This window comes from Hypanus sabinus, chromosome 6 (assembly GCF_030144855.1).
Source record: "Hypanus sabinus isolate sHypSab1 chromosome 6, sHypSab1.hap1, whole genome shotgun sequence".
NCBI lineage: Eukaryota > Metazoa > Chordata > Chondrichthyes > Myliobatiformes > Dasyatidae > Hypanus > Hypanus sabinus.
Genome location: NC_082711.1, coordinates 124,989,648 through 125,013,323, shown reverse-complemented (window position 1 = coordinate 125,013,323; position 23,676 = coordinate 124,989,648).

The following is a 23,676-nucleotide window of genomic DNA, read 5'->3' as shown; positions in this document are numbered from 1 at the left end:
ATTGGTTCACTTGGAAACAGGTACTGACTATCCACCCTATCTATGCCTCTCATACTCTTGTAGACCACTATCAAGTCCACTCTCATTCTTCTACGCTCCAATGAGAAAAATCCCAGCTCTAATAACCTTGATTCATATGATTTTTCTCCAAACCAGGCAACATCCTATTAAATCTCCTCTGCACCCTCTCCAAAGATTCCACATCCTTCCTTTAATGAGGGTACCAGAATTGACCACAATGCTCTAAGTGTGGTCTCGTACGCTTAATGAAGCCTAGCATTGCATAAGCCTTCTTAACTGCCTTATCAACCTATGCAGCGACCTTGAGGGATGTATGGATTTGAACCCTAAGGTCCCTTTGTTCATCCCCACTTTTAAGCAACTGACCATTAATCCTGTACTCAGTGTTCTGTATTATTCTTCCAAAATACATCACCTCACACTTGTCCGGATAGATCCCCATCTGCCAGGTTTCTGCTCAACTCTGCAGCCTGTCTATATCCTGTGTAACCTTTGACAACCTACAGCTCCATCCACAACTCCTCCGTGTCATCCGCAAACTTACTCAGCCATCCTTCAGACTCTACATCTTGATCATTTATAAAAATCACAGATAGCAGGGGTTCCAGGACTGATCCCTGCGGCACTCCACTCGTCACCGACCTCCAAGCAGAATACTTACCTTCCACAACTCCCCTCTGCTTTCTTCCTTTAAGCCCAAAATTTTCAGCCAAACAGCCAAGGTTCCACTTATCCCACGCCTGATGACTTTCTGGATGAGTCTCTCATGAAGGACCTTGTCGAATGCTTTGCTAAATTCCATGCAGACCACATCCACTACCCTATCTTCATCAATTTCTTTTGTTACCTCGTCAAAAAACTCGATCAAGCTCGTGAGGCACGATCTTCCCTTCACAAAGCCATGTTGACTACCCATGAGTTGACTGGGTACTTCTCCAAATGTTCGTAAATCAAATCCTTATGAATCCTTCACATTAGTTTGCATGATACCGACGTACGACTCCCCTGTCTATAGTTCCCAGGTTTCGCCCTATTACGTTTTTTAACAGGGAACTACATTTGCAATTTTCCAGTCCTCCGGCACTTCCTCTGCAGCCAAAGAGGATTCAAAGATCATAGCTAATGCTCCTGCTATCTTGTCCCTCAATTCCCACGACAACCGAGGGCGTATCAGATCCGGCCCTGAGTATTTATCAATCTTAATGTTTTTAAGAAGATCCAGCTCTTCTTCTTCCTTAATCTCTACATTGTCCAGCATGCAGATCCGCGCTACATCGACCTCATCCTGATCAAGGTCCTTTTCACTCGTGAACAGTGAATCAAATTTTTCATTTAGGACCTTCCCAGACTCCTACGCTTCCAGGCACATGTTGCCCTCTTTATCCTTCAGTCTCGTCACCCACCTATTCTTAACATACGCATACTGTGTCAAGAAACATTCCCAAACATACCTAACAATCTCCACCCCATTTAAACCCCTTGCTCTAGGGAGATGCCAATCTATATTTGGGAAATTAAAATCTCCCATCACAACTCTGTAATTACTACACCTTTCCAGGATCTGTTTCCCTATCTGCTACACCATTTCCCTGTTACTATTGGGCAGCTGATAAGAAATACCCAGTAAAGTTAATGACCATTACCTGTTCCTAACCTTCACCCACAAAGACTCCGTAAACAATCCCTCCATAGCGTCCACCTTTTCTGCATCTGTGACTCTATCTCGAATCAACAGTGGCACGCCACACCTCTTTTGCCTCACTCCCTGTCCTTTCTGAAACATCTAAAACCCAGCACCTGAAGTAACCAATCCTGTCCGTGAGCCATCCAAGTCTCTGTACTGGCCACCACGTCGTGTCTCTAAGTACTGATTCACGCTCTAAGCTCATCCACTTTGTTCACCACTCTCCTTGCGTTAAAATAGACACATCTCAAGTCCTCGGTCTGAGAGCGTCCCTTCTCTATCACCTGCCTATCCTCCCTTTCGCACTGTCTACAGGCTTTCTTTATTTGCAAGCTAACCGCCTCTTACTCAATCTCTTCAGTTTGGTTCCCACCCCCCAACAATTCTAGTTTAAACTCTCCCCAGAAGACTTAGCAAATCTCCCCGCCAGATTATTGGTCCAGCTGGGATTCAAGTGGAACCCATCCTTATCGTACAGGTCACACATGCCACAAAAGAGGTTCCAATGATTCATAAATCTGAATCCCTCCCTCTTGTTCCAATTCCTCAGCCAGGCATTTATCCTCCAACTTATACTATTCGTATTCTCACTGTCGCGTGGCATAGGCAACAATCCCGAGGTTCTCAACTTCCTTCCTAAATCCCTGTAGTCTTTTTTTCAGTACCTCTTCCCTTTTCCTATATATGTCATTGGTACCAATATGTACTCCGACCTCTGGCTGTTCTCTCTCCCACCGCTGGATATCTTGGCTGCGATCTGAAACATCCCGGACCCTGGCAACTTGGAGGCAAACTACCACCCGTTTCTTTCTTGTATCCACAGTTTCGTCTGTCTGACCCCCTAACTATAAAGTCCCCTATCACTACTGCCTTCTTCTTCCTTTCCCTACTCTTCTGAGCCACATGGCCGGACTCTGTGCCAGAGGCACGGCCACTGTTGCTTCCCCCAGGTTGACTGTGATTTCTTCTTTTCTGTTCAGCACTGACTGTGGTCTCCCAGTGAGTAAGTCAAAGATAAATTTGCAAAGGGATATAAACCGCCCAGGAATTGCAGATTGGAATTGAGGATTCTCCTGTGTTTAACGCTGATCCGTATGCAGCAAACTGCTGACATAGGGATTTCTATCCTAAATGGCCGAGTGGAGAGCGAATGAGATGGCGCCCTCAGTATGTGGCGAAAGGGAAATTACATCGATTCCAAGTCCTTGTTCAGGCAGGACTTAATTCCGGCCATAAACAAAACTCTCAAACAAAACAAAACGCTCAAAACTCTTAGTATTTATACCAAAGGAAAGGAAAGCATAAGCAAGGACAATATATATTTAAATCTGATTTCTCCAATTCTTATTTTCTTTTTGATCGGGCACGGTTTACCTGCCAAAAGAGTCCATAAATCAACCTTTTCAATTTCCTCTGTAATACCTTTATAAGTTGCCCTGCCCTCATTTATAATTTTATTTTGCAGACCATTATTTTGAACGAACAGTCATGGTCACTGGTTACAATCAGCTTGCACATGACATTTACGTCACTTGTCCAGCCACATTTCCCTATCCCAGGTACAGCGATGTTTCTCCTATAGCAGGGTCATCTACATACTAGTGGAGAAGACATGGTCGGGCACTTTTAACAAATTCTCTGCCATCCGAGCTCTTTGGACCGTGGCAGTTCCATTCAATTTGAAGGAACTGAAATCATCTGCAATTATAAACCTATGATTTTAAATCTATCTGCAATTTCCCTGAGAATTTGCTCCTCTATAATTCAGTTCTATAATTCCGTACTGTAATTTAATCCTAAGGGTATGAATCCCAAAGCAGGACGGCAGTCTAAGCAGGCATCCCTGAGGTGTGGCAATGTTGATGGTCAGCAAGATGTATATGTTTTCTTCTTTTCCGAACAGCACTGACTGTGGTCTGTCCCTGAGGAAGTTGGTGATGCATTTGTAGAGGGAGGTAAAGATCTCAGGGTTTTTTCGTTTTAGATCGGAACCGAGGATATAACTGCGTTTAACGCTGAGTTTTAATCAGTCAACAACAACTTGACTTTGGTATTATTATCGTCAATGTCCAAATGGAGAGCAAATAAGATTGTCCCCACAATGTGTGGCGACAGCGGTTCCAGGTCCTTCTTTAGGGAGTAGTTAATTCCGGCTATAAGCAACCTCCCAAAACTCTTCTTTATTCCAAAGGAGAGGAAAACACAGGAAGGTACAATATATAAATAATGCTTATAACGCTGCCGTCTAAAGCAGAAGAAGACAGACGGAAATTCCAGACCATACAAAATGCTCACGATACTCGGCATGTCATCCAGAATTCATGGATATGAATAAATAGTCGATGTTTCAGACGGGGGTGATTCTTCAGGGCTGGAAAGGAAGAGAGTAGAAGAGAAAATGAAACCAAAGTTACGGGAGCGGATGGAGGAAACAGAACGTGATTGGTGAAGCCAGGTGCGTTGGAAATTAACGGGCTGGGCAAAAAGGAATCTGGTGGGAGATGTAAGTGGATCATGGGAGAAAGGGAAGAGGGAGTGCACCAGCCGGACGTAGCAGGTAGGTGACGAGAAGAGGAAAGAGGCCACATTGAAGAATGGAACACGTGAAAAGGTAGCTCGGAACCTTGCCTCTATCAGTAGTTCATTTATTTCAGTAGCTGGGTCCCGAAGAGATGACAATAATGACAATATCAGTACTTTTGCACACTGAACGTTTAGTGTCCAGCAAGTGCTTGATGTTGATGATCAGATGAGATATCATATGATAGGGCATTTAAAAGTCACTTGTACAAGCCCCCGTACAGCCATTGAATTCAGAGATATAAACCACATTAACCCGTAGGGTGTTAATAAAAGTCAGTTTATTCCTCATCATTTTCAGCCCAATGACCCCCTACAGCACCTTCATACATGCCAAGGCCCATCTTAAGCACAATATTCTTTCCGGCATCCCCCATAATGTGAAAACTCTGGCTTCCTCGGGTGCCTAATCTAAGAAAGACAATACCCAGCCCCACCAAATGCGTGTTATTGAGGGGCGATTTGAGCCCACCCAAAAACGCACTACTTTTGTGGATGATCGATAAGTCTTTATCCACAAATAAATGAGTACCAGGAAATAACAGAGATTACACCGCAGATAATAAAGCATAGATTTATAATTCTTAATCGGCCTGAAGGGTGAGTAAGGAAAGAACAACAAAAAAAGACGAAAGGGTCCATTTTAATGTAACAGCCTAATGCACACAAGTTGGAGCTCACGTTTTCCGCGTCACCTACCCTCCACCGATTTTACCCCGAACTTGGTCAAATCTCGGCCCCGCTCCACGTCGAATCCTAAGACCTCTTCTCTCCCGCGTCTTCTCTCTTCATATCTTGCTAACCGAAGCGCCAAACTCAGACTTAGCGTCCCTCACCATAGAAACGTCCCCTTAATTGCCCTTACTTCACGGCACTCATTTGTACGTGGGCAAAGAATTATCAAGCGTCCAGAAAAGCAGTGAGTTTTTGGGTGGGCTCAAATCGCGCCTCAATTTCACACGTTTGTGGGGGCTGGGGTCTTCCCAAGATTAGGCATCCGAAGAACCCAGAGTTTTCACATTATGGAAGAAGCCGGAAAGAATATTGTGACTAGGATGGGCCTTGGCAAGTACGGAGATGCTATAGGGGGTCATTGGGCTGAAAATGATGGGTTATAAACTGACTTAGATTATCACCCTACGGGTTAATGTGATTTACAGCTCTGAACTCACTGGCTGTACGGGGGCTTATATAAGTAACTTTAAAATGCCCTGCCATATCATATCTCATCCGACCATTCTAAATGGATGGCACGCTATTCTCCTATCTCTTATGTTAAACAGTAACCGAAGCTTAAGTGGAAATCAAGCAGCTCGCACAGAACAGCTTGCGAATAGGTAAGCTGTTTACGCAGAGTGAGTGAGTGCGTGGAATGAGCTGCCGGCGGCGGTGGTGGAGGCGGATACGATACTCTCTTTTAGGAGATTCATAGATGGCTACATGGAGCTTAGAAAAATAGAGGGCTATGGGTAAAACCGAGGCAGTTATAAGGTAGGGACATGCTAAAAACAGCTTTGGGCTATATGTTTTTTATGTTTCAATGTTTCTATAGCACAAAATAAAATACAGAACAGCACACAAGTAAAAAAAATGGACCGGGACGTTACACTTATCTACCACATATCTACCATGAGAAAATGATTCTGCTTAACTTACTTGTATTTAAACCTAGCTTACGAAGCATCAATTATCTCAATGTGATCCTTGAACTGGATGTTTCTTACCGAGTGAGGAACGTCTGGCAGTTCTTGAGCTGCATTCCATGGAGTTCGGGAGAATGAGGGGCACCTCATAGAAACAATCCAGACGTTAAAAGGCCTGTTCAGATTAGATAAGGCAATGTTATTTCCCATGGTAAAGGGTTCCATGACAAGTGTCCACGTCTTCAGGATTGAACTGATTTACCACCCTCGTCAGAGGGTGGTAAATCTGTGGAACTTGTTGCCACGTGCGTCTGCGGCCGCGCCATTGGTTGTATTTAAGGCCGAGATAGATAGTTTCTTGATTAGACAGGGCATCAAATGGTATGGGGTGAAAGCAAGGGAGTGGACATGACTGGATGAAGTGGATCAGACATGATTGATTGGCGGAGCAGTCTAAATAGGCTGAATGACCTACTTCTGCTCCTAAATAGCAACCATATTGTACTGTCTCAGTATTTTTTATATTTGTCTGCTGTAGCACTTACTTTATATTTGGAGTTATATTGTAAATAACACTATTCTTCGCATTTCTGGTTAGATGCTAACTGCATTTCATTTGGTTTGGTATTTGTACACGGTAAAATATGAATAAAGTTGAATCTAATCTAACATCTAATCTAATATTTTATGTTCTCATGTTTTATAGCTCTGTTGAATATATAGCTCATGTTGTGCCTTATGTTCCTACCCGTAAATATCCGAGCTTTTTCTGTTTTCTGTGTCTTTTTCTGTCATGTCGCTTTCAATAAGGTAGGAGGATGTAAATGCAATGAAAAGCAGTTTGGCTCTTCTCCAAATACCAGAAAACTTCGTATGACAGTATAGCCACGCAGCAAAAATATTGACATTTGTGTACAACATTTTTCCTTCTTCATCGTTCTGAATGACGATGATTTAATCTTACAAGCTCTCTTCCTGTTATTCCGTCTTACAATGAAGTAGGTCACTTAAGCTTTCCAGAAATTACATACCTTTCAAATCCTTGAATCGATTTCGGAAAATCCTTTTTCAGTGCCTCCGGGTGTAAGCAGTACTCTTGAAAATCACCGTCTCTGAAATATGGTGTCATATTTTCTATGACACTCTCAGAGGGATATCTTGAGACGTTGTTCGCCCAATGTTTTACTTGTATATTTCTATTTTCCACTGGATGTGGACATTGCGTATTTCTCCTGGATTAAATTGAAAATCTCAAACTGAAGTTTTTAATAATTAGAATGTTAATTTCGTCATACGAATCGGCTAGAATGCCACATCTCCACATGCAAGTTCATTATTGTGTAGCACACTGGGGAAGGTTCCACTGCTATTGCAATGATTTTTCTGTAGCAGCAGAGTTTGTGCTGTGGTTAGAGATAATGTGTGCTTTGGAATGTGAGCCGTCAAATAAGGGGAGTGTGTTTTTATGTTGTGTGTCTCACCGAGGTAATCTCGCTCCATTGTTAAGCGATAGATGGAGGGCGAAGCCGCCTGAAAGGAGAGGTCATAAATAGCAGAAAGGTGTGGACTTGGATTGGGGCTGGGTCTCGACGAATTGGACGGAGGATCGCGGATGTCATGGTCCCTTCTGGCAATCCCCCACCTTGCTATCTACCTCCGGAATTGGGCCTCAATTCCCTCGTTTAGTTTCCAATCATTCCCAGGTTCCAATAACAACACACTGGCTTTCCATCAGAAAATGCAGGATAAAGACTCTGTGATCACAACAAGGAGCAGCCAGTTCGTTGGTTGACTCTGGTGTGAGTAACCACCTTTCACGGTTCTTAGGACTGCCAGTTCTAAGTCTAGCATCGCTCCTGGATGCCAATTCCACGTTCGCTACGTCAATGTCGCCTTCCGACTCTGCTTCCGCGCCCGTGTTCTGCACTTGGGTTCGTCCATCGCCACGCCCCGTGCGATAAAACGAACTGACCATAATAAACCCAGCGGACAGAGATCCCGTACAACAGGCCCTCGACATCCAGGGCTATCTACTGGGTGCCCACGACCAAATAATTAGGAAGTTCACGGAAAACCTTCAGCCTCTGTCCAGGAATGCACGGAAGGTCAGTGAGCAGGTGGATTGAGTATCCGCTTCCCTTTCTCCGTTCCCTCCAAGAATCCCGACTACCCAAACCGCACCGCTCGGGATGGCGTCGCCGCTGTGATCAGCAACGCAGTCCCATCGAGAGACATACGTACCCGATCCCGAACCCTACGCTGAGGACTTGCGGAGTTGCCGAACTTTCCTGTTACAATGCTCCCTGATCTTTGAGCTAAAGCCACATGGCTACACCTTCCTCTCCATTGTTGCTGAAATGAGAAAGGTCTTCAAACAACTCATCCACAACAAGGATGCCGTTAATCGCTTTTTGCGAGTTCCGAACCTTAACGCTAGACTCAGGGTAGAATGACGAGGCCCTGCGGGAGATCTTTCGACAAGACAAAGGATGAATTGGCAGCGAGAGACGACACAGACTGTCTAGTCGCCCTGATCTTGCGAGTCACTGGATTGGATAGTCGACTTCAAGAGCGGCTGAGAGGAAGAACCAGTCCCCTGGTCCTCAGGGAAGCACACGGTCCACCTTATCAGTCTCAGACAACCTCCTTTCCCCAGCCGCCCCGTGCAGCTCCTGCTCCGACCGTCCCCAGCACCCTGGAGGAGTACCGATGCAGCTGAGACAGAACCGGTTCTCCCCAGCCCAACGACTTCAGAGGTCGAGAGCTGGAGATTGTGTCCATTGTGACATTTCTGGAATACCATCATTCAGCGACCAAAAGGGAGGGCTCACCAGCGAAAAAAGGGGAACTGGTGAGCCGAACGAAGCTCCTTTCAGCTACCTCCTCCCCAGACTCGGATGCAGATCCCGCTACTGTGCATTACCAACGACAGTCTCAGTCCCTATCCGCTTTGGTGGATTCAGGTACCGAAGGCAATCTGCTGGATGAAGACATTGTCTCCCGAGCTGGAATGCCTCCCGAGCCGTTAACTAGCCCCCTGGAGGCCGGGGCCCTGGACTGAAAGCTGCTGGCTCGAGTGACACTGTCCGCCACACCTGACCCTGATCCTATCCGGAAACCATCGGGAGGAGGTACGATTCAGTCTCATTCTTTCACATCAAGCCCCGGTAGTTCTAGGGTATCCATGGCTGACCCAACACAATCGTCACATCGACTGGTCCAACGGGACGATAGCCGAATGGAGTCCGTCTTGCCATGCCAACTGGCTGCGGTCGGCCCATCTCCCAGAGAAGCTACCGCGATCCGCTTTTCCCGGAACCCCTCGATTTGCTCCGAGTCCCCACAGAATACTTTGACCTGGAACCGGTATTCAGCAAACAGCGGGCCCTTTCCCTGTCTCCGCACCGATCATATGATTGTCCCATCGACCTTCTCTCCGGGACCTCGCTTCTCACCAGTTGACTTTTTAACCTATCCCGACCGGAGAGAAAGGCCATAGGGAAGTACATCAGAGAGTCCCTCGCGGGGGGGGGGGGGGGGCATTATCAGTCCGTCATCTTCTCCTGCAGGAGCCACAAGTTTCTCAAATCTGGACCGTTGTAACGCCCACCATCTAGTCATGGTGAGGGAGGGGGACGAGTGGATGACGGCCTTTAAAACACCTTTGGGCCACTTCGAAAATTTGGTCATGCCGTTTCGCCTCACAAATGTTCCCGCCGTTTTTCAAGCCCTCATTAATGACGTATTGAGGGACTTCATCAATCGGTTCGTATTCATTAACTTCGAAGATATCCTGATATTTCCTCGCGCCCCTCCCCCCCCAATAACATGTTCACCAATTCCGTCAAGTCTTCCAGAGACCGTGAGAAAATCAATTATCTGTGTAGGTGGTTAAATGTGAGTTACACCCTCCTTCGGTCAGCTTCCTGAGTTATAACATTGGGAACGGGCGGGTGAAAGCAGACCTTAAGAAGATCCGGGCAGTGGAAGAATGGCCCACGCCCACGACCCGCAAACAACTTCAATAATTCCTGGGGTTTGCAAACTTCTACCGTCGATTTATCAGCGTCTACTATCGAGTGGTGCCCCATCCCCCCCCCCACTACCCCCTTCTGTTGGGACTCCGAAGCTGAAGAGGCTTTGCACCACCGCTCCCATCCTGGTCCATCCGAAACCAGCCTGTCAATTCATTGTCGAGGTGGACGCCGCTGACTCCGTGATAGGTGCAGACCTGTCCCAATGATCAAGCTCGGATGAAAAGCTTCACACCTGCGCCTTCTATTCTCGCCGACTGTCCCCCGCCGAGCAGAATTACGAAGTTGTGAATCGGAAACTTCTGGCGGTCAAACTTGTATTGGAAGAATGGAGGTACTGGCTGTAGGGGGCAGAACATCAGTTTGTGGTTTGGACTGATCGTAAAAACCTCGGGTATAGTCAGACCGCCAAACGTTTGAACTCCCGTGAGGCCATTCGGACATTATTTATTGGACGGTTCAAGTTTTCCCTCACATGCAGTCCAAGATCCAAGAACGGGAAGTCGGACGCGCTCTCCAGCCAATACGACTCCAAGGAGGACACTTCCAGCCCAAGGAATATCCTTCCACCATCCTGCGTGGTTGCTGCCCTCACTTGGGAGATCGAATTTAAAGTAAATAAAGCCCAACGGGATAACCACGACCCCGGCGATCGCCTGTATCTGCCCGTTTCCGTCAGGTCACAGGTTCTTCAATGGGGGCATGCGTCTCGGTTCGCCTGCCACGCCGTGAGAGACCGGATCCTAGTTACCTGTTCCTATGTTTCGGCATGTTCCATCTGTGCACGGGGAAAAGGCTCTCAACGCTACCTGCGGGTTTACTGCGTCCTCTACCTGTCCCTCCTCGTCCTTCGTCGCACATCACACTAGAGCTCGTCACTGGTCTACTGCATTCATATTGAAACAGCACCATATTCACCGCGGCAGACCGGTTCTCCAAGGCAGTGCACTTCGTAGCCCTCCCTAAACTGTCTTCTTCTCAAAGAACCACAGATATTTTCGTCCGCCTACAAAGAATCGCCGCAGACATCGTCTCTGATCAAGGTCTCCAGCTTGCCTCATAGGTATGGAAGGCCTTCTGTCAAGCCTTAGGTGCCTCGGTCAGCCTGTCATCCGGCTTCCATCCCCAGAAGAACGGTCAGAGGGAACGGATCAACCAAGACCTGGAGGTTGTGTACTGGCAAACAAACCGTCCACCTGAAGCGACCGCCTCCCGTGGGTTGAGTACACCCATAACTCCCCGGTGAGCTCTGCCATTGGGAGGTCTCCGTTCGAGGGTTAGCTTTGGTGCCAAACCCCGCTGTTCCCCGCGCAAGAAGAGGAGATGGTTGTACAGTCTGTTGAGGGTTATTTCGATCGTTTTGGGAGGAAACACGCACGGCCCTACTCAGATCCGCAAACCGCAATAAGAAGACGGCCGACCGACACCGGACTGCAGCGCCTGAGTACCAACCGGGGCAGATGATGGGGCTTTCATGCAAGGACATCCCTCTGAAGAACGAGCATAGAAAACTCACACCTCGCTGCAGGGTTGATAAAACTTCCAAGATCGGAAGTGTTATTAATCCCGCAGCGGTCCGCTTAAAACTGACAAGATCTATGTGTATACACCTGACTTTTCGCTTCCCAGTTAAAACCAGTTACCGTCCGCCGCTTGTGTCCCCCGGCTGAGACTTCCCCACCTGTCTATATCATCGACAACCATCTGACATATACCGTCGGATGTGCGCCGTCGGGGCAGGCATTTCCTATACCTGGTAGACTGGGAATGGTACAGTCTGGAAGAGCGTTGCTGGGTCCCCCGCTTCTTCATGCTAGACCCTTCTCTCATCCAGGACTTTGATCGGGACCATCCAGACAGGCCTACAGGATCGCCTGGAGGCCCGTTGAGGGAGAGGTACTGTCATAGTCCATTCTGGCAATTCCCCTTTGCTATTTTCCTCAGGATTGGGTCTCAATCTCTTCGTTTAATTTCCAATTATTCCCAGGTTCCACTAACTACACACACCAGTTTTCCATCAGAAAATGCAGGATAAAGTCCCTGTAATCACAACAAGGAGCTGCCAGTTCGTTGGTCGACTCCAGTGTGAGTAACCGCGTCTTAGGACTGCCAGTTATAAGTCTAGCATCGCTCCTGGATACCGATTCCACGTTCGCTACGTCAATAACGCCTCCCGACTCTGCCTCCGCGGCCGTGTTCTGCACTTGGGTTCGTCCACCGTCACGCCCATGTAACAGCGGAAGGGAAACAGTGAGGTCCAACTTATGCACATTACATTGTTTCATTAAAATGGGTTCATTTTTTTTCTTTACTAAGACTTTAGTCGAATTAAAAATTATAAAGATAAATCGTTTAATTGCATATGGTGTACTGTATGTTATTTCGTGGTACTGATTTGTAACGGGGAACAAATCACGCAATATCCACACAAATGGGATTTTACAGCTCGATTTTACAGATTTCGGCGGGGCCAGAGATGGTCTTCCCTGGAATCACCGAACCTGCGGGTTCCACTTGATTCCCAAGCCCCTGGCGGCATTGTGCAAAAGTTCAACCACAGTGTCAAAAATGTCAAGGAAACGTTTTAGGCAACAGTATTTTGACAGCCAACGCACATCACTGTGTAGAGGAAAGCGTTCGAGTTCTTCATCGTTATCTTGGCAAAACTGACGGACTACTATGCTGTTTAATAGATAAGCTTTAATTTTGTCGATAGCAGATAACAGAAGAGTCGTCCTTGAGTCGTTCTCTGAGCTCGTTGGTGTGGTTGGAGCTCTTAAACGTTTCTAAAATCCATTGCATCCACTGCACAGGAGATTGCCTCTACAGCTTGACGAGAGCGCTTTTGGCCGGCTTACCAGTTCCCACCAGAGGGAAGAAACATTTAGACAGATATAAAACACGAGTTCTCATTTGCTGATTTGCGATGGAAAGATCAGTCTTTTTCTAACGGCGGCAATAAAATTTACTGAAACAGCCAGATCAGGCTATTGTAAAGTCTCAAGATTTTATTAAGATTCAGACTCCGACAAAGAACACTATATCCCGGTCAGACTTCGCTCATTGTACAACAAAGTCTGGCCGTACAACTTTTCATGAATTGTGTGCAGGCGTTGGGCTTCTAATGCAATATATTTATTAGCAAGATGGACTGGAGTAAAATATTATGGGACTGGAGATAACAGAAACTGATCCGACATGACTTATTACAGATATATTGAGGCATGAGACTTCACACACACACACACACACACACACACACACACACAAGGACAGCTCGAGTAAAGTTGTTGTCAATTCATGTCACTTTGCTTCAGTGAATGCGGTTACCTTAAATAGGAAGTGTCTAAAATTCCGTGAGGAAAATATGGCAACCAGATTCACCTATGAATAAACATCTGCTTTTGGCCGTCACATCCCTTCAGAATTAATAAAAATTCTTAAAAGTTCTAAGTCCAGCAAAATTTGAGAAACATGGATAGGATGAACAATGAATGAATATATTACAACTGCAGGAAATTATACAAATGTTGATAGTGAGAAGGGAGTTGGGCTGGTAAGTTAGTGGGAGAAATCCAAGTTCATTTTAATGCTGAAATGTTCTAGTATTCAATCTGCCCATTTTCTTCAGCAGTTTCATGAAACAATGTCTTACCTTGACCATAAGGTGGCAGGAAACAAAATTAAACATTCTGTTTATTTTGTGATTCATCTGAGGAAGCGAATTTCATTGCACGATGACGCAAACTCATATAAATGAAAACAAACCTGGTGTGTGTTGAGTGGACTGTCGGTGTAGTGACCAAACACGTGATATGACTAATTGCCAGAGTCCACTTTCCTCTCCGGTATAAGAGCTTGCAAAGCAAACAGCAGTAGATGTCAGCAGTTGGACTATTTTCAACTGATCATCAACTCTCACAGAAAATGGGATATCCAGCAATTTACTACATCGTGAGCACCTACTATTCAGTACTAGGAGCGATTAGTATCCCTGGTAATTAACTGGAATTGGCTCCGACTGTATGTATGTGTTTGTACTTGCAGCATTTGTTACAGATTGTGCCTCATCTAAGAAGTGTTTTAATCCTGCTTAGGTTTAAGTATATATTCCATTTTATGCTTTCATTTTCCTCTGGATTTGTTATCTTACTCGATATTCCAGCTTTACCAGCGCGTATTGTTTTAAATCTGCTTCTGCATTAATCTGGTAACTCAAATGTTTATTAACATGAAAACAAAATCTTTAGCATCGCTGGGGCTCACTCTGTGAGCTGCCCGGTTTTTCTCTTCTCAGTCTTAATATTAAATTCCCCCTCCCATTTATTGATGGAAATGTCTTTGAAATTGCCACAATAATGTGCAATACTCTTTCGTTTTACCGTGTCCTCTTTCCTTGGGCGGACTTAACTTAGACTAGATTGGATAAGATTTATTTTACTTCTTACATCCATCTCACAGCATGATGGAGTAAAAGTTTTTATACTGCGTCTCCGTTGCAATGTACAAGATTCAAGTTTAGTTGTCACTTGCACATCGAAACATGTATTTAGCGCTGACGACCCTTCATTCCAAAACAATCTCCGAAGAAACAGTCTCCCTCAGTTAATTTTATTCCCGCAATGTATAAAACCTTTAGTATACTCAACAACCAAGATGGGTCGGTCCAGATAAGGGATAGATATATCGCCCACTGGCAAACCTGTTGTCAACCGGGTCCGTCGTTATCAAGCAATCGAAGGACAGTGACGGAGGCCGGACATTTCCACTCTCTGAATCGAAACCTGCCTGACCCGGCATAGGATCAGATGTCTGAGGTTCACACAATCCGATTCGACACATTTTTAGGCAGGCATATCAAGTAAAAATGATCGTGATTTCTGCGCATGAACCTAACTCTTCTTTGCTTTCTTGCAGTTAATTAGCGGTGATTGCGATCCTGTCTCAGAGAAATTGCGAACTCTCTAAATGTATCTCCCTTTACCTGGTGGGAATGACAGCAGCTGATTTACTGGATGCTGTTATTGCTGTTGTAATCTGTGAGATCAATATGTTTATTCCTTTGCTCAATACCCCTTTTTCTGCTCTGACGTTTGTCCTGAAACTTGCTACCAGGGACTGTTCTGTTTGGCTCAAAGAGACTTTCACTTTCGATTGTTGCATTGTGATCTGTAGTCAAATGTTGCGGGAACGGTACTGCACCGAGAGGACAGCGACTATTGTGATGGTAATTGTGAGATTAGGCAGTTGTGCGAAGTGCTTTCCGTCGGAATTTGTGGTAGATTCTTACCTTGTCATTAATAACGTACCCTGGCGATGTATTTTCAAAACAAATTACCTTTCTTTGACATCGTTGAATGCATAACAGTTGTTCACCACTATCAATATACCAGTACTGCCGATTGGTTTGATTCTACTTTTTAATGCTTTAATAGTCAGTCATATCTTCGCCGGGGACTCAGGAACCGCAGAGAGAAAAAGAATGATACAGAGGTGAAGAACAGGAGAAAATCAATATTTTTGTTGTTTGCTCTGTCAACCAATTTCATATTGCTGTGGATCCCCTTTATTATATATACTATTAATTGACAAATTCAAAATTACTTTTACACAGACAAATAGTTTAATACCGCGCCGTATATCTGCAACAGTTTGGGTTCATGTTGCAAGTTCTCTGTACCTGCACCAACACGTGTATCTACACTCTGTCACAGAGGAAATTAAGGGAGCAGCTGGAGAATGGAGTCAAAGGTCTTTTTACACTGAATGGTCGGTTCCGTAGGTAAAACGCAACTCGAATTGTAAGGTTTGACAACAGTTCAAATGTATTTCTATGTTAATTATGCTGTATATCTGGTAAATGTGCCTATTTTTGTTTTTTGCAGCCACGTAAGCGAATGTTGTTTTACGGTTTCAGTAAAGTCAGCAAAATTACTTCAATTACGTGGGACAAGAAACAACAAAAAGGCGCTGACGTGATCGCTACATCAACAGAAATTTCACTCAAAATTTTGGATTAATACCAGAATCGGGGACAAGGAACTATGATTTTTGTTACACTAGTAGAATTCTATACTAAATCACTGGACTCTTGATCATTCCAGGGATTTCTGTAACAGCTGGAGCAATATACCTGAAACATGGAAAACTGGTGTCAGTTAATGTGAGCTCGGCTACCTACAATTTCCTTTGTAACAGTGCAAAAATATGTGACAAATGCCTTTGCATTCAGAAAACGCGCGATCCCTTCCAAAGCGAGTCTAAAACTGCACGATGCTCCAGTCTGACCAATGGAGATGTGTAGCAGTCTTACCGAGAGGGGATGGTAACACTTTCATTCCTGGAATGTTTCTCGAGAATCATCTTGGAACCTTCTCCAATGTCAGTTTATCCTCTCTAAAATAAATGGCCCGAAACTACACAGAATACTCCAACTCTGGACCTACGGGTGCTTTATGGAGCCTCAACATCACACCCCTGTTCTCATATTCTATACCTCTAGAAATGAATGCAAAACATTGCCGTCGTCTTTTTCACAACCGACTCAACCTGGAAGTTAACTTTAAGATAACTGGCACAAGGTCTCCCAAGTCCCTTTGCATCTCCGCAGTTTGAAATGTCTCCCTATCCTAATAATAATCTGCCCATTTATTAGTTCCAGCAAAGTGCATGGCCATACACTTTCTAAAATTGTATTTCCTTTGCTACTTCGTTGCTGTCTAGGTCCGGTCCGATCCGGAATCTGCGTTCCAGGGCTCGATCCGGTCCGAATATTCCGGACTCAGGTTCATGCAGCTGTCCCTCCGGACCCCTTTGAGCCTGTTAAGATCAGCCCGGATCAAGGAGACACACCTATGGCCAGTTCGGCTGCAGGTGTTTATAAAGGGCCGTGGGACTGAGAACGGGCGGTTGGCCTTTTTTTTCTGTCTCCTGTCCTACCCTGGTTGCTCACCTGCTCGGAGTCCTGTTCTACCCTGGTTGCTGGACTGTTCTGTATATGCTCTATCCAGTTGATCTTGTTCCCCTGCTTCTCTCCTGTGCGCTGGTCCCGCTGTTTCGCCTTATTATCCTTGCTTGCGTTGCCACGCTGTCGGTTGCCTTTCCCAATTTTCCATTGTACCTGGTGGATCACTGTAGTTTTGCTGGACCCAGCTTCCTACCCGTTGCCTCCGTCGGGCGGTTCCAGCAGGACTGCCGCTGCCCGGCGGGGGTTCTGCCCCTTCAACCTATTGCTCCCTAAGGATTGTGCTCCGCACCTGCCCAGGTGTCCGCGACTGGCCCCGGCTTCTGTATTCCCGCCTGGGAGACGGCCCTGCCCGGGTTCCCTGCGGCCCGCCATGAGGAAACTGCCTGCCTGCCCCGAACCGTGGGATCTGCCTGCCCGCCTGTCTGCCCCGAACCGTGGGATCTGCCTGCCCGCCTGTCTGCCCCGAACCGTGGGAACTGCCTGCCGGCCTGCCTGCACTCTCTGAACTCTGGGATCCTCCTGCCTGCCTGCCTCGTTTGAACTTTTGGATCCAGCCCCGCCTGCATCAACCCTTGCATGCCGGGGCATCCCCATCCTGCCCTGCCCGTAGTACTTCAGTGTTTGCGTATTGCGTTTGGGTCCATCCAATCCCCGTTCCTGACAGAACGACCACCCCACGCATGGACCCAGCAACACAGGCACTGGAGGCTAGTTCCCGTTACCCTGGGGTCCTCTCTGCTCTGGATATTTCCACCCCCTCCCCGTACCGTCCCTGGCCCTGCAGCCCCGCATTGGTCGCCAGGATACTCCCTTAGAGGGAGGGGTACGGTCAGGGTCCGGTTCGGTCCGGAATCCGCGTTCCGTGTCTCCATCCTGTCCGAGTGCTCCGGACACCGGGTCTTGCAGCTGTCCCTCCCGGCCCCTTCGAGCCGGTTAGGATCAGCCGGATCAAGGAGGCACACCTGTGGCCAATTCCGCTGCAGATGTTTATAAGGGGCAGTGGGACGGAGACCGAGCGGGTGGTCGTTTTGTTCTGTATCCTGTTCTGCCCTGGTTGCCGCCCTGCTTGGATTCCTGTTCTACCTTCGTTGCTGCCCTGCTCGGAACCCTGCTATGTCATTGTTGCTGGACTGTTCCGTATATGCTCTATCCGGTTGGTCTTGTTCCCCTGCTTCACTCCTGTGCGCTCGTCTCGCTGTTGCTCCTTATTCTCCTTGTTTGCGCTGCCAAGCTGTCGGTTGCCTTTCCCAATTTACCAATGTACCTGGTGGATCACTGTAGTTTTGCTGCTTACCCTCGACCCAGCATCCTACCCATTGCCCCGGTCTGGCGGTTACTGCCGGACTGCCGCTGCCCGGCGGGGGTGCTGCCCCTTCTTAGCCGTTGCTACCGTCGGCCGGGTCCGGCTGGACGGCCGCTGCCCGGCGGGTGTTCTGCCCCTTCCACCTATTGCTCACTAAACATTGTGCCCCACAGCTGCCCAGGTAACCGCGACTGGCCTAGGCATCTGTGTTTTCCGCCTGCGAGGCGTCCCTGCCCGGTATCCATGCAGCCCGCCCAAGGGACTCCTATGCTTTCCTCCCCTCGTTTTCCATGGGTTGTGCCCCGCACCTGCCCAGGTGTCCGCGACTGGCCCAGGCTTCTGTGTTCCCGCCTGTTAGGCGGCCCTGCCCGGGATCTCAGCGGCCCGCCATGAGGAAACTGCCTGTTTGCTGCCTGCCCCGAACTGTGGGATCTGCCTGCCTGTCCCGAACTGTGGGTTCTGCCTGCCGGTCTGCCTGCCTCGTCTGAACTCTGGGATCCTCCCGCCTGCCTGCTTCGTCTGACCTCTGGGATCCTCCCGCTTGCCTGCCTCGTCTGATCTCTGGGATCCTCCTGCCTACCTGCCTGCCTCGTCTGGACTCTTGGATCCAGCCCCGCCTGCATGCCATGGCATCCCCATCCTTTCCTCCCCCGGGTATTTCAGTGTCTGCGTCCGGCGTTTGGGTCCATCCGGCCTCCGTTCCTGGCAGTTGTTCATTCCCCTAAACTATCTATATTTATCTAAAGGCTCTCTGTTGCCTCAACAGCATCTGCTCCTCCAACTATCATTGTATGATGAAGAAATGTAGCCACAAATCCTTTAATAAAAGCGTCCAAATCATTTACATACATCCTAAGAAGTAGCGATCGGAGCACCGACCTCTGTGGAACTCCACTGGCTGGCAGCCAGCCAGAAAAGTATTCCTTTATTATCACTCTCTGTTTTCGGCCGACCACCCAATGCAAAAACCTACGCTAGCAACTTCCTTGTAATTCCATGGGTCCCATATTCGCCGCCACTTCCCCAATACTGCGCTATCCCCAATTCGGTGCGCATCCACTGACACAGACCGCCAATTGTTGTGGTTTTTCGTGCCTCACAAATAAACAGGAGACGCAGAAGATTCTTCAAGAAGGGTTAAACTTTAATTTGCAAATCAAAGGTGAGACAGTCAGTGAGCTAGTCGCTGATTGCCCACCGATCCTCAGACGCGGCATTTTTATAGCAAAATCCTGGTCCAGTTTCACACGTACGTCGCATTGACTTAATCATGTTCCAATCCACATCTCCCAGCCGTCTCTCACCAACACACCATTGTCTTCTACATTCTTAAGATTTCATTATCCTACTAAATTGGGTACATGTATAGCAAATAGCAAGTTCAAACTACATAATCTACATCAAGGCTGACTACATAGTTTTGGTTACACAGCAAACAAGTTCAAAGAAAAATATCTCTTAGCTACTTCTCATTACCACACCATTGTCTTCTACATTCCTAGCATTTCATCTTGGGTACATGCATAGCAAACTGACTACATAGTTTTGGTTACACAGCAAATATTACAAGTTTTATACATAATATTTTTATACTCCAATATATCTACCCTTTGAGACCCAGAGGGTCTCATACAGAGAAAGAAGACTAAGAGTCCGCGCACAAAAGCTCCAATAAACTCAAGCACTTATTCCCAAATCTCGGGTTAAACTATAATTTTCTGCGCCAAGTCCTCAAAGTATTCTCTGCCTGTTTCCCTGGGTCGCTGCGCCAAAAACCTGTCCCTTTGTACCTGAGACAGGGAAACAGACTCAAAAGCCCATACAATCTACTCCCACACTGTCGTTTTGCTCTTGTTCATCCTGCAGGTGTTGTAGGCTGTAACGATACATTTTCGTTGTTTCTTTCTCCACTAAGCTAGCTTCAGTAATTGCCACGAGCATCGGAAATTGTTTGGTTGCAGCACGCATACAGGAGATTTGAGATAAGGAAGAAAACAGCTCAGCACAAGCACACGGCCCAACAATATAATACTGACAGTTATTGTTATTTTAATCATCCATGCTCCCCATCCTCCGAGTCTACTTTCTAACCAATCAAAAAACTGACGTTCAAATCCTGCATTCTGTTTGACCTCCGTCCGCAGATACTTTAATTTATTCATTGCTTTAGTAAATGATCCATCTGGGCTAGTATTGTTCGGTATGAAAGTGCAGCATTGTTCTCCAAACATTACACACACAGACCCTTTTTAAGACAAAAGCCAATCCAGTACCTGTCTGTTTTGCCACGCCATCCTGCTAGTTGCATCTAGCTGATGCCCTAAGGCCTCCAGTGCATCATCGGTGTAGTTGATGTATCTCTGCTGATTATAGTATATATAGTTTATCCGTTCAACATTTTTGCTTACACCTATCACAGTTATGGTAGCTTCCCAGCCGGCAGCAATCTCATTTCGTGCTTTGAATTCGTTAATATACCTCTCGGCTGCCCTATACTGTTAATCCGGATTGTCGGGTTCCGGGTCATATTTTCTCTTCTGCCGTAGCAGAGTCCGCTGCTCAGGGAAGTTAGCATTTGACTGTACTTCAGGGGACATTATAACTTCCTGAAGCAGCATGACACGCGTACATGTTCCTTCCCACCTGAGGGGGAGCGTAGATCTCAGACCTCCTTCCTGTCCACACAGCCACCAAGTGTCTCCTAATGGGATAGTCTGAGAGCCAATTGCACCCTCAGGTGGAGGGGAACCCGTCAAGTGTCTTTTACCTGGTCTGAGTGCAGTTGCCTCGAAAGTGGCCAACCAGGTGAGTGCCCACCCGCATGAAACACTCATAATTCAGATGGTCCTGCATTAAAAGCTGTTGCAGTGTACGTGTCTGGCTTCATTTATTTATTGCCCATGGTCTGCTGTAATTGCATTCAGAGGCAATCTTGTTTTGATCAAACTGCGAAGAAGCCTGATATAGCATACACCAACAGGGGCACATTGTTGCATTGTTCAGACAGTTTTGATAGCAGGGATCTGCTTTAACGCAAATCCTCATGAAACAAGCCCTAACCAGACCTGGACACTGTCGTTCGCATTGTTCACTGTGCTCTCTTCGCCACCGCGTGCAGGTGGAGGAGTTATAAGGCATGGGAACTACATGCTGAGTGAGGCTTTCCCTTGAGCACAGGTAACAATTCTGTCTCTTCATCATTCCTGCCGTGTAAGTTGCACATTGATACCACTGATTAGTACGTGTCTTTAACCATGGCGAGGAGGTAAGTGTCGTGCTCCTTTTACTTCTTTTCTGCAGGTTGTTAGCCCCATCCCATATCTGCCCCACTAATGTTTCCCAAGTCTGCACTGGAGTATGTGGGTGCTTTGTCCCCAGGAACACAACTGGCCGTTCCCAGCTCATCCCCATTATCTGAAGAAGCCCTAATATCAACCGCCACATCCTGAGGGTCTTGAGGCCTGTCCTCAGAATCAAAAATCTCCCTTACTAATTGATCAAACTCCTGCGGTGCAGTATCAGCTTCTTGTTCCCCTTGTCTGTCTCCCGCTAACTGCTCTTCCGCATCACTTACCTCGGACACTTCACCTGATTGTCCTTGCAGGACTGCCCTCGTGCAATGGTTCAGATAGTACCAGGTGGAGCGGCCTTCTCCCTGAATTGCGGTGGGTGATGCCTTGGTTACCGTAAGGTGTCCTTCCCTTCTTGGCTCGTTCCACTTTCTCCGAAAAACTCGCACGTACACCTGGTCTCCTGTTTTAATGGGTCCTTCCGCTTGTATGGTCTCCGGCTTTTCTGTTTTTCCTGGGCATAAATAGACCTATGCATCATAGTTAGGGGCTGCATGTATTGTTTCAATTCTATTTCCAATTGTTCCAAACTAGATCCCTTATACGGTTCTCTCCGCTGGGGCACTGGCATGGGCCTCCCAGTGAGCATCTCATGCGGTATCAGGCATGCGATTCGTTTAGTTTGCATGCGGTAACTCATCAATGCTAACGGTAAAGCATCGACCCAATTAATTTTAGTGTCTGCACAAATTTTGTTTAGTTTGGTTTTTAGGGTTCCATTAATTCTTTCTACAATGCCCTGCGACTCAGGGTGGTATACACATCCAAATCTTTGCTTTATCCTCAGCGCCTGTGGCACCAGTTTGACCACTTTCTGGATAAAAGCTGAACCATTGTCTGAGCTAACTTTTGTAGGTATTCAAAACCTTAGGATGACTTTATTTGTCAGAAATTTTACCACTGTCTTTGCCCCTTGATCTTTTGAAGGTACCGCCTCCACCCATCTGCTAAATCGATCAATTACTACAAGCATGTATCTTCTTCCTCTCACTGTCTTTATCAAGTCTACGTAATCGATCACTAGATGTTGAAATGGTCCTTCAGGTACAGGAATGTGGCCTATTGGGGTTGTAATTCCATTTCGAACATTATTCTGTGCGCATAACTCACACTGTGACAAGAAAAAGTCCACTGAAGCCTATAAATAAGGTGACCAAAAACCATCCTTCTTTATTTTCTCTATCACTTCCCCCCTTGCGCAATGGTCCATCCCATGCGCTTCTGAAATCAGAATCGTCAGGAGAGGGGTGGGCGCTACCAACAAACCGTCTTCCGTGCTGCACAAGCTTTCCGGGTTCTGCTTGCCCCCCACCCCCCCCCCCACACTTTTTCTCCACATTGTCTGTTCTGCCAAAGTTGCCTTACCTTGTATTTCAATTAGGTCCTTTACGTCAGGTTCTGGAGTTAGGCTTACCTCGGGGGCAAGGACAGCTGACGTATACCCAGACGCTTTTCTGGCTGCCTCGTCCGTAGCTTGATTTCCCTATGTTATTACATCGTTTCCATTTTTATGTGCCTGGCATTTTACTACAGCCAATGCTTTAGGTTTCATTATGGCTTTTATTAAGTCTAGCATTTGCTGACAATGTTGTATGGGATCTCCGCTACTTTTTTTAAAACCTCTCTGCTTCCACACTGCCCCGAACAAATGGCATACTCCATGAGCATATGCTGAATTAGTATAGATGTCTATTTTCTCACCTTCCATTATTTCACACGCAACTGTCAGGGCTTTGATTTCCACTAGTTGGGCGGAAGACGGTTGGGGACAGGATTCCATCCTAATAATCTTATAGCTTGACTGATCCTGCTGCACGACTGAGAACCCTGCATGATTTCCATCATAGTCCCTGTAACAAGAGCCATCTACGAACAGAACCTTTTTATCTGCATCCTCTAGTGGTTCTGACCGTATATCTGCTCTTAATTCGGCAAATGCCATCGTCTTCCCTGCACAATCATGGGGTTCTCCTTCATGGTCTAAAGGGACATAATCGGCTATATTACTGGTAGTGCATCTCTGTATAGTTATATCTGGAAATGTCAATAGCATCTGATACGCTGCTATCCTGGCTGGCGTCAACACAAATTTCC